Source organism: Lactuca sativa, chromosome 3, assembly GCF_002870075.4.
Source record: "Lactuca sativa cultivar Salinas chromosome 3, Lsat_Salinas_v11, whole genome shotgun sequence".
NCBI lineage: Eukaryota > Viridiplantae > Streptophyta > Magnoliopsida > Asterales > Asteraceae > Lactuca > Lactuca sativa.
Genome location: NC_056625.2, coordinates 255,672,297 through 255,691,152, shown reverse-complemented (window position 1 = coordinate 255,691,152; position 18,856 = coordinate 255,672,297). Strand labels below are relative to the sequence as shown.

At 37.2% G+C, this 18,856-nt stretch overlaps 1 pseudogene; it reads right to left on the bottom strand.

Annotated features, from left to right (window-relative positions):
• Positions 1-3,376: 3,376 nt before the first annotated feature.
• On the bottom strand, positions 3,377-8,453 carry LOC111883306 (putative disease resistance RPP13-like protein 1; annotated as a pseudogene).
• Between the last annotated feature and the right edge of the window lie 10,403 nt (positions 8,454-18,856).

Below are 18,856 nucleotides of genomic sequence, written 5' to 3'. Positions count from 1 at the left end.
ATATGCTGAATCAGAAAAAACAGCTTCGATACCCCATGTTTAAGGGTCTATATATCTTATTGAATATACAAACTAAAATACCATAAAAATAGTGTAAACTGAATGTTAACTTGTGATCTACATGTTGGAAAAAAAATCAGGCAGTCTGGACTGATAATGAAGAAGATATGATGGTTCAAAGTGGATATACAAATCTACAAACATGTTGAATAATAATTAAAAAAAAAAAAAAAAAAGCTTCAATACCCCATGTTTAAGGGCCTATATCTCATTGAATATACAACCAAAAATAGCATAAAAATAGTGTAAACTGAATGTTAAATTGTGATCTACATGCTAGAAAAAAAAATCACGCAAATTGGACAGATAATGAAGAAGATATGACAGTTCAAAGTGGACATAAAAATCTACAAACATGCTGATTTAAAAAAAAAACAAAAAAAAAAAAAAAAAAAAAAAAAAAAAAAAAAAAAAAAACAATGGAATGGAATGGAATGTGTAATTATCTTTAATTTCGAACTTTCCAAAAACCTTCTCCAACTCCACCACAATCTTCAATAACTCGTATGTGGAGTTCCATCGGGTTGGGGAATCATTGCACAAAAACTTCTTGGATTCCACATTTAACTCTTTCATTCATTCTTTGAACATTTGAATCCGTTGAGTGGAATTCCTAATATATCTAACGGCCTTTTGGATGCACTTAATACTAGATTGGTGTTCATCAAACCCATCCTTAACAATAAGGCTTAGGATATGGACCATAAACCTTACGTGTAATTATTTTCCCTCATCGTATAAGTTTGGTAGTTTTTTCATTAGAAATTCAGTTGCTTTATCATTTGAAATAGCATTGTCTATAGTTATGATCATTACATTATAGATACCCCATTCTTCAAGACAAGTCAACAATGTGCGCCCAATGTCTTCTCCCCTATGACTATCCAAAGATTTAAAGTTGATAACTCTTTTGTGCATGACCCAATCTTTATTAATAAAGTGGGTCGTGACCACCATATAGCTCGATTGTTGACATAAACTTGTCCAACAATCGGGTGGTCAAATGCACATTCGTTAGGGGATTACTAAAGAACTTATTCAACTTTGCCTTTTCTTCAACATAGTAATCGACAACTCTTTTTGAAACTGTGGTTCTACATGGCAAAACCACTTTCCCGTTCAATGCATTGGTATTCTCAATAAATGTTTCATTCTCTACAAACTTGAACGGTAATTCTCCAACTACAAATAAGTTTAACAAAGCTTTTTTTTATTCTTTTCTCATCATGCTTCCAAGTGCCAATACTATTCTCCCCATTTTCATTTTTTTGAAATTTAAAGTGCTTTGCTTTTTTAAAATTTCTTCTAAATTTTTTGGGTTTTGTTTACAATTTTTTGTATGTCTAATCATACTAGATGTACCGTTTTCACCGGACTTAGTTTTGAGCAATGTCTCACACCATTTGCATTTGCTATGTTGAACGTTGTTAACCTTAACTTCATCATAATCGGCCCAACAAGCCCTTCTTTTGGCATATTTTTTCTTCTTCTTTGTTGTTTGACCTTTTCCGTCTTTGTTGTCAATTTGAGTGTTATCAACCAAAACATCTTCATCATCAATCTAAAACACAATAACAAAATGATTTTAATATCATAAAATAGAAAAATATGTTCTTTAACATTGAAATACAGTCATTAATCTAAATTACAACAAGACAATGATTTACAATCACATAATACATTGAAATAGATTAGCAATTTTAACATAGCATATTGTATTTAATATGATAAAATAGCAATGATAACACTTTGAAAGAATAAGATCATAATAATTAAAAGAAAAACAGTAGATTAAGATAATAATGCTTACTTGAGTTTGTTGACTTGGAACCCAATTATCCATGATTTAGAATGATTCCTTGAAGATGAAGATTGGAATTCGATTTCTTGATAGTAGAGTGTAGGTCGATTTCTTGAATGCTTGACTTGATTTTTTTTTTTTTTTGGTGATCAATGACAGTAAACGAGGAAGTAGGAACAATCGATGAGAGCAAAGTCGATGAATCAATGAGTCGATGGAAAATGGGCAGTGGGCACGATCGATGACAACAGGGGTGAAACAATGATCGACTAGGGCAAACTCGCTTTTTTTTAAACTTCGATGATAGCGGGATTAGGGATATGATCATAGCGGGATACGGGTCTTTTCTCTTTAGCACGGCGATATTACTTGCTATGCAATACGCACAGCCAAAGTGACCTTTCATTTTCCAGGTCGGTCTTTTTGGACCAATTAAATCTTTATTCGGGTAGCCCAGACCGAATAACCCGAATTGGGCAAAAATAAATACACAAGAACCGACCCAAATAACTTATTCGGTCCTAATTCGGATCGGTCCGGTCCAGGTTTCGGTTTCGGTTTCGGTTTGGGTATTCGGTCCAAACGCACATCCCTACTTGCTATGCAATACGCACGGCCAAAGTGACCTTTCATTTTCTGACCTTTCATTTTCCAAGTCAGTCTTTCTGGCCCGATTAAATCTTTATTCGGGTAACCCAGACCGAATAACCCAAAACCCGAATTGGGCAAAAATAGATACCCAAAAACCGACCCAAATAACTTATTCGGTCCTAATTCGGGTCGGTCCGGTCCGGGTTTCGGTTTCGGTTCGGGTATTCAGTTTAAACGCACATCCCTACCGACAAAAGAATGGAAAAACTTGTACAAAAGCAAAACAGAGTAACAAAATTCCAATACAAGAAGCATGTGTAGTACAAAGATTGAGTGGTTCCAAGAATTTATGTAAAAGAGCGGTGAACACCATAGACTATGAGTCGCAAACACAAATTTATTTTACTTCACAAAATATAAAGTGAGCCTAAAGGCTTGATGATTGCTTCTAATTTAGCATCTAAAGCTAAGTATATGCTCATGTAGCTCCTTCTAACTCTCTAATTTGATTAAACATTTAAAGCTGAACAAAAGTTTGTTGTTAAGTTATGAATTTATCAAACATCAAAACATTATGATATGACTAATTATTAAGCATCATGCATAGTCTTTCTAGACAAAGAAATGTGGTGTTAATATTATCACCTTAAATAAAATATATACTTACTTTATGTACATGTTGCATTGCTATTAATATAATCTAGTCTTTTGTACACCTTAAAAAGGATTGTCATTTTATAGGAGGAAGTCTCGAAAGGACATCACTCCCAATTAAACAGCAATCAGGTGTCTACAATAGAATTAGAATAGTAGTATCATTAGATGTCAATCAAATACTAATGCATCCAAAGAATGTATACAAGAATGGAGAGTGGGAAAAGGCAAAAAAGGTACAAAAAAAATTAAATTAAAAAAAAAAAAAAAAAAAAGTCAAATCTAGTCGTAAATGAAAAGTAAAAGTGCATTTTGTCTGTTGGCAAATAATACTTTCAGAAAGCAAGATGAGTTACTAAATTTATACATAATACAATGAAAATCAAAAGTTACATGGACTCTATTTTTAACTTCTTGGAACAGCAGATGAAGTTCTCTGTTTTTGCTATGTTTTTGCATAACCTTTATAGGATGTCTCTTGATGAAAACAAGAACTTCTCTTCCTCTTTGGGTTTAATCAAATCTAGAAGACAAGTAAATATCAGAAAATAAATCATATAATAATTCCTATTGAGTTTGCCTTTAGAAATTAAGTAATCAATTTCACAATGAGATAAATGTATACCTATATATCAAGATTCTATTTTAAACAAATTTAGAACAAGAAAAACTGAAGTAAAAATTTATAGGGGTTTGTGAGTCTGATAGAAGCAAACCTTGTAAACAGAAGCAGCACCATATAAAAGTCTTCCTTTGAAAACCATCAAATTGCGTTCACTGACCTTTCATCTTTTATTGCTTGGCTGTAAGTGTGTAAGTGTGAGAATAATACATTTGAACTCGCTTAATTAGCCATGAATTTAAATCAAATACTGTCGAAATGAAATTAGACAAATGTACACCTAAAGATAAAGAAGAATTCTGTTCATAACAGTTTCGCAAATATATGGAATCATATTTTGAAGAATTAAAGGTGTGAAAATAGACGTATTTAATGAAAATCCATTATCATTAATCATGGGTCAATTGCATCACTTGTTAAACAACATATAGATTGGCATTATAACATGGGTTCAACCCTGGTGGCTCTTAGACGATACATCATCAAATATATTCATGATTTTAACATATTTGAGCCGGTTTGTCTATACTTCATTAAATTATTATTATCATAATTTTATAACTATGTTGTACTACAACTTTAACAAATAATTAAAATTCTACAACCAATCCTATTTCAAATTATTTGGCTGACTAACCATTTCGATTCATTTTGCAATTCATCGTGATAATCCTCCTAGTATTACTCATCCACAAAGAAACTGAAAAAAAAAAAAAGTAATCAATCAGGCAACTAGATATGTAGACACAAACATAATTTTTGATGAAATACATGTTTCTATTTCTATTGTATTTATATAAAGTTTGTTGGAATGAGCAAATTAACTTACTTAATATATACAAAGTGAAACTAAAGAAGTCATGAGAGCGGGTGTATCTTCACAATAAAGTTGTAATTACTAGTGTATGTTGAAGCAGGGGATAAGGGAGATGTGGGGCCAATAAGAGCCTCCTCTACTAATCCTTTCTTTCAAATTTCGGCATCCAAATATCCACAATATCAGAAGTGAAGGCAACAACTTTTCTGGAAGATCTTTCGTCTTTGGGCAGGTGAAGATGAAGAGACGTTGGAGGGAGGTGAGGTGTTGGAGTCCCGTAGAAACCAATTCCAGTTTCCTAAAATTTTGTATTCGAAGAGAAGTAAGAGACGAAGGAAGAATGTGGGACAATTGATCGAAATTTTTAGCATCATCAAATGGTCCACCATATAATATTAGGTCAACAAGTGATGTTGGAAAATTATGTGGGCCCCACTCTGAGATGGGCTTCTTCAAACCTCCTATTTCAAGGCGACACAATTTCGGAGGCCAAAGCCCATGAGGGAAGGAAGCATCCATACTTGTACACTTTTGAATTGTCAGATCTGTTAACGAGGTGAGATTCGGTAACTCAAGGTCAGGAAATGACTCCATATTTGAACATTCTTCTATTATCAATCTGGTGAGGTGAATGAAGGAACATTCTCCTCCTCGCAACTCCTTTTCTGGTAGTTCCTTACAACCAGCAATGGAAAGTGTCTTGAGCTTCTGCCACCTTCCTGTTAGGAAGGAGACAAATGTAATTGAATCACAATACCGAATATGCAAATCCTCCACATTATCTGGAAAATTGCAATGCTCTAAGCTGTTACAATAGTATACAAGTAATGTCCTAAGAGATGTTAGGTAGCTCCCACAATTATCCTCTTCTTTCTCTCCTAAACTCACCAAATTTGAACAAGACGATACATGCAATGTCCTTAAATTCACAAGAACCTTACTTGCCTCTGATTCAGATTCCCACAAGTATCTTATTTCATCACACTTATCGATGCTTATTTCTTCTACTGCCCCAAGATACTTTGTAACACCTCTCCACAGTTGATCTGTAAGCCCTGAAATGCCACGTATTTCCAACATAGTGATAGATGAAGCTACATGAACCAGAGTTGTCAACACACCATGACCACATTGTGTTAGGTATAGAACCCTCAGTGAAGGTATTGCTCCAAGTGATACTTGATATAGATTAGGACAACTTTGTATAGTAAGCTCTTGAAGGGATGGAAACGTAGCAAGTCCAACCCCACCACTTTCTGCTGACCATACCTCCCACCCCTTCATATCAACAAAACGTAGAATTTCAAGTGAAGGGAATGCAGGACTAGAAGTCCCAAGAAACTCCAAACCCACAATTTTCACCTCATCCATGCCTTCAATAATCAACTCCTTAAGTGATGGTAGTTGCCCGAGTGATGGTAGAGATGTACATGTTACACAGTTACGTATTGACACACGAGTCAACCAAAGAAACGAGGGATCTCCAACCCAATTTGGAAACTCTATACCTCTATAAAACCTGATATCAAGCTTTTTTAAAGTGTCAGTATGAGGCTTTAACTCACTTAGCACCTCCTTTTCATTTGTTTCCGTTCTAAATGAATTAAACACATTACCCCAATCCAACTCTAACTCACTGAATCGATTTTGGGATAAGTTCGCCTCATTTGCATTCATTGCATTTTGCACGTTGCCAAGCTCCAGAATGGAAATTTTCCCATGGAGATTTTTCAATTTTTTAAGGTCTGTTAATGCAAAATGGTTCTCCATTCCAACAATGATCTTGGTGAGAGTGCGTAGGCTTTTCAACTCACCAATCCCTAAGGGCATCTTCTTCAAAAGTGGAGTGTCCCTACAGTCAAAATGCTGTAGATTTTGAAGCTTTGAGAAGCTTTTTGGTAATTTAATTAAATTATGACAGCAAGAAACATTCAGGGTTTGTAAATTATAAAGATTGCAGACATTGTCCGGTAAATGTGTGATCCAAGTTCAAGATAAATTAAGATACCGCAAGTGCTTCAAACTACCAATGAATTCAGGTACCCACCATATGTTAAGATTGCTCAAACTTAGGACCCTTAACAATGGTAACTCATGAAGTAAGTCATTCAAGACCTTATTTGATAAGTAAAATACATCCCAACTTTCTACCACCCCAACAGATAACGCTAAGAATGTTCTTAAACTTTTAGCTCCCTTGAATGGCTCGAACCTTTTGTTACTCATGTAATTCTCACAAACAAATGACATATGGCGGTGAATTTCCAAAGATTCCTTCCTATATTCCTTCTTCATCCTAATGTCTAACCTTGAAAAAAAATCTCCAGCAACAGACATGGCCAAGTCATTCATAAGGTCATGCATCACAAACAAAGATTCATCATTGGAAGATTGTTGAAAAAAGGACCTCGACAACAGCTCTTCAAAATATTCGAGTCCCAAGCGTTCCATGGACTTGTTTGTAGTAGAGTGTTGCAAAAACCCTTCTGCCATCCACAACAAAATCAACTCCTCCTTATCGAACACATAGTCCTTGGGGAACAAGGAGCAATATGCAAACAACAGCTTCAAAGTGGCAGAAAGATCATTATAGCTTAGTCTAAGAGCCAGAAGAATATTATCTCCATTTTCCAACCTCCATATTTCACTACCCAATAGCTCCTTCCATTCTTCCTCATCTGTTTTTGTCCTCAATAACCTCCCAAGTGTTTGTAAAGCCAAAGGCAAGCCATCACATTTTTTCACAAACCCTTCACCATATGGTCCAAGTGTTGGATGTGAATCAAAGTTATCTACACCCAATGCATGTTGAGCAAATAATGACAATGCATCGTCATGTGACAGACCCTGCAAACAATCATGATGAGAGAAACCCAGCTTTCTAAGCAATTGCTCCTTCCGAGTTGTCATGATAATTCTACTTCCAGGAGACCCTACAAGAAATGGGCCCACTAATTTATCCCAATCATTATAGCTTTCAGACCATACATCATCTAACACTATTAGAAATAGTTTGTTCTGAAGTTTCTCTTTAAGAGCTTCTTGAAGCAGATTTAAATCTGCAAATTCCTTGTTTTCCCCGGTTACAGATTGATAAATAACTCTGCTTATGTTGGGAACACTGAACTCATCAGAAACACAAACCCAAGCCTTTAGTTCAAAGTGATCATTCACTTCCTTTTCGTCATACAAGAGTCTAGCTAGAGTTGTTTTGCCTACCCCACCCATACCAACTATGGGAACGATGCTGAAGTTTTGACTCCCTGATTCATCTTTATCCCCCAACAGCTTCTGAAGCAATTTATTCTTATCACCTTCACGTCCAACAATACGACTTGCACCCACCAAAGACGTCTCATATCTTTCAATTTTTGGCTTTTCATTTGTAATCACACTCAAACCAAGATTATTTTTTGCCTCTACCAGTTCTTGTAACTTTGTGGCGATATCATCTAACTTGGCATGCATCCTACTATTTAGTGGGAGAATTGTGCAACAACTTGGGATTAGCTTTCTTACCATGCTGGTGGAGGCTCCAGATTCCCGGGTCAACTCACGATGAATAGCTTCGGTTGCCAAGTCATCAAGTAGGTCGTCAATGTCGTAAGCCAAATGTTGGAGACCATTCAGCCATCTTTTAATAGCTTCATTATTTATTTCCTTCTGAGAAGCATCGTTAAGAAGATCTTGGATCTGGTCTAATGTCCTTTTCAATTTCTTCAGCTCAGAATCAATTCCCTTTGAACGAGCGATCTTCTTCAAGGGTTCAGAAGCCAGCTTTTCAAAGACCACTGTCAAGAAGGCAGAAAGAATGCTTTCAGCCATTGTTTATGGTAAGAGCAGAGAATATAGTAGAGATGTGGATGAAAGGATGCAACGAGAGAATGATTTCAATTATTAAGAGATGTTGATGAATTGGAATTTCAATTATTGTTTACAGTAAAAAGATATGGATTAAATTAATGCCCACCACAAATTTTGTGGCCCCTAAAGTTGCAAGTTGCTTGAGAAGTTTCAACGAAAAGATAATAGATTGAAAATTGTTTACCAAACATTGAAAACTGAAACTTGACGATGTAAAAGTCCCATGGACCCATACTCAGTGGACAGGAATCAGCTATTTAAAAATCTTCGAGTTTTCTTCATGGCCTTCTTCTCTTACTACAACGTTACCAACTCCGGCAGCCATCAATTGTTGTTACATTTCGACAGAGATAAACATTGCCGACCAGAATCCTCCACCATCTGGTCTCCTCTTCCACCAATTTATGTTTACTGTGAGGAGTCAAAGCCAATGCTCAGCAGCGATTCCGCGGCGGAGACAGAAATTTCTGAACTCCCCCATGATTCGTCATTGGTCAAAATTTTGATGAGTACTAGTGGTAGGGCCATTTGTTTTACTTATACCCTTTTTGTTATGATAAAAAACGATGTGACGTCCCCTTTTTATTTTTTGAATAAACTTAAATTTATAATATTGAATAACCATTTTCTTAAGTTACAACCTCGTGTTAAAACCATTTTAACTATTATTTGTTAATTTTTCTTAAATTCAAATATATATATATATATATATATATATATATATATATATATATATATATATATAGAGAGAGAGAGAGAGAGAGAGAGCTAAGTTCAGGTATTTAAAGTAATTATTGTGTTATTGTATGCTTAAATGTGGGCCGATCAAAATTAAATAAAAAATTAAATAAATAAATCAATGAGGGTAATTTAATAATTTGGTAAATCAATTCTATAAATAATCCCTTTATTTTAGGGATTGGTTTCTTATTAACCCTGTTAAATCCGCCTCTTTCTTCCTCCTACTGATCTTAAACAAATTAATCGATTTGAAAACCCTTTGCTCTTGCTATCTCGTTTCCAGACATTTCTCCTCGATTGTACTTCAAGTCGATACGATTTCCTTCATTGCTCCATTCTTAGACCCTAATATTCCAGATAAGAACACTGTCCGTGATGTCGACGACGACCGATTTCCTAATAAGCTCTTGAATCTCTTGATAAGACCCCTTCACTTTCTCCAAGGTATGATCGTCACCCCAAGTAGGCCACTTCCATTTGTGATTTCTTCGATTCACAGTGAGTTCTTTTGATCCACCATTCAGTTTCTGAGCAATTTCAGTGAAGTGAAGTCCCTGTGCATCGACCTTGCATTTTCCAGTCTCTTAGAGCTATTGATAATGTTGTTTTGTTCAAGTGGAAGGTTAAGTCCGGTAAGGGAATCAAATTGTTTATATTTATGTCGCCGAATTCTACCTAGTGATTGTAGCATGTTCTGCCCCACCCTTTCAACAATGTTTACTAAACCAGTACTCCTTTTACAGTTTGCAGACCACCTGTTTGATAAAATTACTCAAGAAAATCCGACCTAACAATTGAACTTATAATGATATTACAGGTATACGAAAATGGGATTTGCTGGTAATGTGGAGCCTTTCTTGAACGTTCCAACAATAGTGAGATCATGTTTGAGACATCCAATGTTCCAGGGCTTTATATAGTTGTGCAGCTTGTTCTTGCTCTTGCTGCATGATACACCACAAAGAAGGTTAGTTTTTTGGATCTTTAATCTTTAATCTTTAATCTTGATTCTTGAGTTTATTTGGTAATTTCTAATGTTTAAAACATTATATACTTTTGCTTAGTGTGAGATGACAGGTGTTGTGGTGGATGTTGGAGATGGTGCTACACATGTTGTTCCTGTTGCAGAAGGTTATGTTATTGGGAGTACTATTAAGTCAATACCCATTTCAGGAACAGATGTTACTTACTTCATCCAACAACTCATGAAGGTATCTTCATTTTCACTTCCTTAATTATTCTTTCAAAATCAAGATTATTAATGTGTCACACCCCGAAACCAAAGGCGGAAACGTTCTGGGGTGGAGGACGTCATGAATATCGCAACCAATGTACATAGTAAGCATAGTAAACACAAAACTTTACATTACATAGATTTATTTACATTGTCTGAAAATAAAGAGTTACATGCGTTATACATATACATAACATATGAGAAAAAGTAAAGACGTGTCTTCTTCATACTTCGCCTTCACCAAAAGGGTCGCTGGGTACCTGTCTAATATGGACCTGAGAATACAAGCAGTTTAAAAATCAGCATAAAGCTGGTGAGTTCATAAGCGGTTTGTTTTCTGAAAATGTACGGGTTCCTTTCTGTTTCTGAAAAAGTTACACCCAAGAAAATCCTATATTTTCTTAAAAGTTGGTTATCGAATCCCAAAATGTGATGTAAAAGATGTACACTTAAAAACATGTTTACCCTTGTGAATTGTAAAGTTTAGTTATCTAAGTTGTTACATGTTTCTGGTTATGTACAAATGTTATCCCAGGAAAATCCTATATTTTCCTAAATGTGTGTGAATTGTTACCGAATCTCAAAGTAATGTACAAGTATCTACTATACTTAAAGTGTATGTGTGGAGTCTCCTGAAAGTCTGATTACCTTTAAATGTACATTAGTTTTAACACATATATAAAACTAATAAATAAGTGCAAAGTGTTCATAATCTTGATTGCAATTCCTTAACCATACTTCAGACTAGATATGACTCGAACCAAGGCCAATATCTTTTATGACTTTTTTCACCCTTGAACCTTGCGGTTCGACTGTAGCTAGCAGCCAGGTGCGGGATAGTCAGTCCCGTATAGATCTATACACTCAAGTCACGTTCTCCCTTCTAGAGATTCTGGTTACAGGGATAGTCCTCCACTCTCTCGTGCCAAGGGAAGTGTTACAAAGGACGTGTCTCCAATCTTTAAGATTACTCTTTACTCTCATATCTAGGGGAAGTAGTATCTATGACTGACTAAGTTCTAATGATGTCTGTCCTTCACACTCGAACCTAAGGTGTTTTATTAAGGACAATACAAATGTTCTATGATTTCTATCTGTAAAAGTGTGAACAATCAATTATGAAGTATAAAGTATAACACTATATAATAAGAATTGAAATAGGTTTGAAGAACAATTCTATAAGTTAAACTGTTTGTTAATATGTTTTCAATTCTTAAAAGTGTACGGATTATGAAACCATTTAAATGAAAGAATGAATTTAAGTACAAGATATTCTTGTACTTTTGCTTGTATTCCCCCCCCCCCCCTGAAAACATTGAAAAACCATTGAAAAAGGGTAGGGTATGAACTCACCAGTCGCGGAACGTGTCGTCTAGGATGCTAAGTGTCGGATCAGGGCTTGACAACGCGTGAGGTTCCTATGTATTATGAAATGATATACAATTGTATCTAATTAGACTTTGAATCACTAATTAGATAAGATGATACACTCCAAGACGCGAAAACACTTCAAATTGAGTGTTTGGAGTGACCCGGGTGACATCTAAGGACGTATAAGGCTTAGATATGGAGTTTACTCCTCAAGAGTAAACTCATAAGAGGTTTTACGGTCCTAATGACCCTTTCCCCATGAGTTTACGGCCGTAAACTCATGGTGGGGTGTTTTATGATGCTAAATGGCCTTATATCACTTGGGAAGATTAGCTAGGATCAAATCTAGGGCATTGGAATGGATTAATCTCACCATTGGACCATTTAATGGAGTTTATGGCAGTAAAATAGGAGTTTACGGCCGTAAACTCCCCCACACTTAACCCATTGATGTTTTGATGGTTCTAGGTCATTACAATGCTCATAGGAAGGTTCTAGGGTTGATTCCATGGCTTAGGAAGTGTTTGGGACTTGCATTGACCTTGGAAAAGTAGTTTATGGTCTATGAAGATGTTCTTGGGAGTTTACTACCTTAAACACATGAGTTTACAACCATAAACTCATGTTTGTCCAAGATTCAAGGGTTTTGGTGGTTGGAAGTCAAGGATACTAAGTTCTAGACCCATTTCTAAGCCATACAAGGTGTTAAGGGCACTTTAACACCCATTGGATGAGTTTAAGGTCTAAGGAGATGAGTTTACAGTCTAAGAATGTTCTTGGACCGTAAACTCAAACTTGTCCCATTTGTGTAAGTTTTGGTGCATTTCTTGAAGGATTATAAGGTTCTATACTCTCATGGAAGCTTGATGGAGGTGTTTAGGGGCAAACTAACACCTTAAATTGAGTTTACTCCCCAAGAATAAGTGTTTACGGTCCAAGCATGTGCTTGGGCCGTAAACTCATGCTTATGTCCCAAATGATGAGTTCAAGGTGTTCTAAGTCCATGCAAAAGAGTCCTTAAGTCATATCTAGGCTCCAAATGAGGGTCGGAAGGGTTTTAAGGCTCAAAACCCCTCATTACATGTGTTCACGGCCTAAGGATGTTCTAGGACCGTAAACACATGTTCATGGTTCTATTCTTCATACAAATCACTAATTTGAAGGCTAAAAGTGTTATACTAGGAGCTATGATAGTTACCTTGATGATTTGGAGCTTGTTTTGGATGATTTTTGGCTTGATTTCGAGTTTTAGAGAGAGAAAGTAGAGAGAGAGTAGAGAGAGCGTGGAAAGGCTTCAAATGAGGCTCTCTCAACTTTATATATGCTCAAAGTTTGGGACACGGTGGAATTCTACCCGATACCGACGCTAGACGAGGCTTTTGGTCGCACCCGATTAATTTACCGTAATTGTAACTTAGATGAAACTAAATATTTTCTAAATGAAAATAGAAAATATTTTAATGATTTAAAATGTATCCCGAGACTTATGAAATTTAATTAGAAGTCGCAATTAAATTAATTTAAAACAAAACTAACAGAAAAATTGGGACGTAACGGCTTTATTGACAGAACCGGGTTAAAGTGACGGAATAAATTATGGGTTGTCACATTATCCCCCAGTTAGAAGGAATTTCGTCCCGAAATTCAAACTTTAGATGCGACTCGCTGATTTGGAAGGAGAATACGGATACTTCTGTTCTAATGGATCATCATGCTTCCAAGTGAATTCGGATTCTCGCATGGCATTACGGGGAATCATTCACTTATTCGGAATACGGCTTGATTCATACTTTTATCCTTTTGATCTATGATTTCGATTGGTTCTACCATGAAGCTCAGACTTTCACTGATTTCGGTCTTATTAAAGGGATTACTATGGTTTCATCGGGTAGGCACTTCTTAAGGACAGAGACGTGAAATACTGGATGGATGCTGCTAAGTTCTGAGGGTAGCCGGAGTTTGTTGGCTACGGGATCGATCCTAATGAAGATTTCAAAAAGTATAATGTACTACTACATGACCAAGGAAAATGGCTCGACCGATGGGCATCACTACGAACTTATAGTGATCGTATCGAGTCTGGCATACTGTCTACGAAACATCACTCTCATGGATTTGTAGTTGATGGTACCTTGACCTAAAGTTTATCTTTGAGAAGTGGCTGGTTCTCTGAAGTGGATCGAAAAGGTCATCTATTCGAGGAAGAAGGATATCAGTTTTGACGGTCAACTCATCAAGCTGACTGGATAACTCCTGAATTTCTGCTATAGTTAAGCGATATGGAAATTTGGTTACTGAGGTAGTTTCAGGTATTAGGTCGATGCGAAATTCAACTTGATGTTCGGAAAGAATTCTCAAAAGCTATATAGGGAATACATCAGGAAAGTCACAGACTTCGGGGACGTTCTCGAGGTTTCTAACTTTCTTTTTCTCGCGGATTACATAGGCTAGGAATGCATGACACTCCTTTCGGGGAAAACTCTTGAGTTTTGATGCACGAACTGATACAAAGGTTGGAACCGAATTTATTGTCGTATATCATGAGGGTCTGATCAGAGAAAAGATTGGGACGGATGGATTTTTCAATGTAAGAGTATCAGCACGATTGGGACTCAACCAGTCCAAGCCACTAGATAACATCAAAACTATTTATGGAAACTGACATAAGATCAATGGACGAAGGATGGTCGTTCAGAGTAAGGGTACAACCTATGGATGTATCGATAAAGTTTTCTTTCCCTACTGTTATCCGTTTCGATGGTGAATGTTTCAATTACTAGTGGAGGGCTAAGATTAAGATGTCTGGATGAATAGATAACAAATTTTTCTTTTATCACAAGAATCGAAAAGGATTGCAAGCGTAAGAGTTGTTGAGGAGGAATATACCTGGGGCGACGGTGGGATCAGTAGCTGTCTCCTCGCGTCCTATCGCTAGAACTCTTCCGGTGTTGCCAGTCGTTGCTGCCTTGGGGCAGTTTCGCTTAAGATGCCCAACTTCTCCGCAACCATAGCAGGCTTGACCAATGCCCGCTCCGGAAGCTTGATTGGTTGATTGAGTTGGTGTCTTACAGTTTTTTGCCATGTCACCCTTTATGCCACAACTGTTGCAAAACATCTCTATACATGGGCTGGAAGTGAGGTGATGATATTTGCACTTGTCACAACTAGGGAGGGCTCCAACATACCTACTGGTAGGTTTTCGAGCTGAGGATCCAACAACAGAAACAGTTGCAGGGGTAGTAGCAGCATGAACTGCCACAAGTTGCTGCCTCTTCGAAGACTCCTGCGATGTCTGACTTTCCTTCTTCTTCCCAATTTTCCTTTTCCCGCCACTCCTCTCTGTTGGCTCAGGAGTGGTAACTGCCTCCTCAAGGTCATCACTGTGATCGATTAAGATTCGTGCTAAGCATTTGGCGCTGTCGTATGTATTTGGTCTTGCGGCTAGGACGTTTCCTTTTGTTGGCTGGGTCAGCCCCCAGATGAATCTCCCTATCTTCTTACTCTCCGGGGTAACCATTCCCGGGCAGAGTAACGCCAAGTCATCGAACGGGGAAGTGCAAGCGACAATATCGGAACCCTTCATCTTCAGGTTCTAGAGTTCGTGCTCTAATTTCTGTATTTCGCCCCGAGTGCAGTACTCAGATAGCAGAAGTTCCTTCATGGCTTCCCAACCCATGGAGTTGGCTACAGTTAAAGTTAGGGATTTGACTCGGCCGTTCCACCAAGTCAGGGCTTTATCGATGAAGGTGCAAGCGGCAAACTTCACTTTGTCAGATTCTGAGCAGGCGCAAATTTCAAAGATGGATTCGATCTTCTCGAACCATCGGGTGAGGGAAATGACACCTCAAGTGCCATCAAAGGACGTGGGTTTTGCGTTCATGAAGTCTTTATAGGAACCCCCTTTTCGGTGTCCCTGGTTATCTTCTGGGTTTTGGGGTTGGGGACCACCTCCTGAACTACCGGGGTTTCTTTGTGACATGGCGGCTGTCATTGCGGCAGTAATAGCTGCCTGAAGTGTTACAAGATCAATTTGAGGAGGAGATGGTGGCGGAGGGTTGTTGGTCTTTGTGCTGGGTCTCTTTCTTGGAGGCATCTTGATCTAAAAAGATCAGGAAAAAGAGGATCATAAGTCCTCTGAATTGAATCAAGAGATATGGAACAGGAGATATCTCATTAAGACAGATATATGGTATTCTATTAAGCAATAAGCAGGGAAGAGTTAACAAAGCAGATTAGTTATCGCTAAGGGGATGATCGAGGAACAATGCTGAAATGAGAATTTATATAACGGGTTTGGCTTGAGAAATACTCCCATAGTATTTCATGATTCGCTACAGCGATGGCTCGTTGTTTGGGTATTGGGTAAGTTTTAGGCATGCCGCATACCACAGTCATTCCCAAGCACATGTTGGCCGTGTCTCGAATGAATATAGTTGGCCAGGCTATATTGATCCTAGACACGACTACATAACTACCCAGGTTTAACCGCAGCGTACAACACCCATTTACTTATGTTTTGTTCTACTTGTAGTTACGGATTTCGACGGTTAGATATACTTATATACTTTTTGAAAATACTTATATTTTAAAGTATACTTTTAGTTCAGAGCACTTAGGCCCCTTAGTGTTTATAGTCTTATACCATGTAAGGTTTGGTATACTAGTTCACTATAAACAAGGGCTCTGATACCAATCTGTCACACCCCGAAACCAAAGGCGGAAACGTTCCGGGGTGGAGGACGTCATGAATATCGCAACCAATGTACATAGTAAGCATAGTAAACACAAAACTTTACATTACATAGATGTATTTACATTGTCTGAAAATAAAGAGTTACATGCAATATACATATACATAACATATGAGAAAAAGTAAAGACGTGTCTTCTTCATACTTCGCCTTCGCCAAAAGGGTCGTTAGGTACCTGTCTAATATGGACCTGAGAATACAAGCAGTTTAAAAATCAGCATAAAGCTGGTGAGTTCATAAGCGGTTTGTTTTCTGAAAATGTACGGGTTCCTTTCTGTTTCTGAAAAAGTTACACCCAAGAAAATCCTATATTTTCTTAAAAGTTGGTTATCGAATCCCAAAATGTGATGTAAAAGATGTACACTTAAAAACATGTTTACCCTTGTGAATTGTAAAGTTTAGTTATCTGAGTTGTTACATGTTTCTGGTTATGTACAAATGTTATCCCAGGAAAATCCTATATTTTCCTAAATGTGTGTGAATTGTTACCGAATCTTAAAGTAATGTACAAGTATCTACTATACTTAAAGTGTGTGTGTGGAGTCTCCTGAAAGTCTGATTACCTTTAAATGTACATTAGTTTTAAGACATATATAAAACTAATAAATAAGTGCAAAGTGTTCATAATCTTGATTGCAAGTCCTTAACCATACTTCAGACTAGATATGACTCGAACCGAGGCCAATATCTTTTATGACTTTTTTCACCCTTGAGCCTTGCGGTTCGGCTGTAGCTAGCAGCCAGGTGCGGGATAGTCAGTCCCGTATAGATCTATACACTCAAGTCACGTTCTCCCTTCTAGAGATTCTGGTTACAGGGATAGTCCTCCACTCTCTCGTGCCAAGGGAAGTGTTACAAAGGACGTGTCTCCAATCTTTAAGATTACTCTTTACTCTCGTATCTAGGGGAAGTAGTATCTATGACTAACTAAGTTCTAATGATGCCTGTCCTTCACACTCGAACCTAAGGTGTTTTATTAAGGACAATACAAATGTTCTATGATTTCTATCAGTAAAAGTGTGAACAATCAATTGTGAAGTATAAAGTATAACACTATATAATAAGAATTGAAATAGGTTGAAGAACAATTCTATAAGTTAAACCGTTTATTAATATGTTTTCAATTCTTAAAAGTGTACGGATTATGAAACCATTTAAATGAAATAATGAATTTAAGTACAAGATATTCTTGTACTTATGCTTGTATTCCCCCCCCCCTGAAAACATTGAAAAACCATTGAAAAAGGGTAGGGGTATGAACTCACCAGTCGCGGAACGTGTCGTCTAGGATGCGAAGTGTCGGATCGGGGCTTGACAACGCGTGAGGTTCCTATGTATTATGAAATGATATACAATTGTATCTAATTAGACTTTGAATCACTAATTAGATAAGATGATACACTCCAAGACGCGAAAACACTTCAAATTGAGTGTTTGGAGTGACCCGGGTGACATCTAAGGACGTATAAGGCTTAGATATGGAGTTTACTCCTCAAGAGTAAACTCATAAGAGGTTTTACGGTCCTAATGACCCTTTCCCCATGAGTTTACGGCCGTAAACTCATGGTGGGGTGTTTTATGATGCTAAATGGCCTTATATCACTTGGGAAGATTAGCTAGGATCAAATCTAGGGCATTGGAATGGATTAATCTCACCATTGGACCATTTAATGGAGTTTATGGCAGTAAAATAGGAGTTTACGGCCGTAAACTCCCCCACACTTAACCCATTGATGTTTTGATGGTTCTAGGTCATTACAATGCTCATAGGAAGGTTCTAGGGTTGATTCCATGGCTTAGGAAGTGTTTGGGACTTGCATTGACCTTGGAAAAGTAGTTTATGGTCTATGAAGATGTTCTTGGGAGTTTACTACCTTAAACACATGAGTTTACAACCGTAAACTCATGTTTGTCCAAGATTCAAGGGTTTTGGTGGTTGGAAGTCAAGGATACTAAGTTCTAGACCCATTTCTAAGCCATACAAGGTGTTAAGGGCACTTTAACACCCATTGGATGAGTTTAAGGTCTAAGGAGATGAGTTTACGGTCTAAGAATGTTCTTGGACTGTAAACTCAAACTTGTCCCATTTGTGTAAGTTTTGGTGCATTTCTTGAAGGATTATAAGGTTCTATACTCTCATGGAAGCTTATTGGAGGTGTTTAGGGGCAAACTAACACCTTAAATTGAGTTTACTCCCCAAGAATAAGTGTTTACGGTCCAAGCATGTGCTTGGGCCGTAAACTCATGCTTATGTCCCAAATGATGAGTTCAAGGTGTTCTAAGTCCATGCAAAAGAGTCCTTAAGTCATATCTAGGCTCCAAATGAGGGTTGGAAGGGTTTTAAGGCTCAA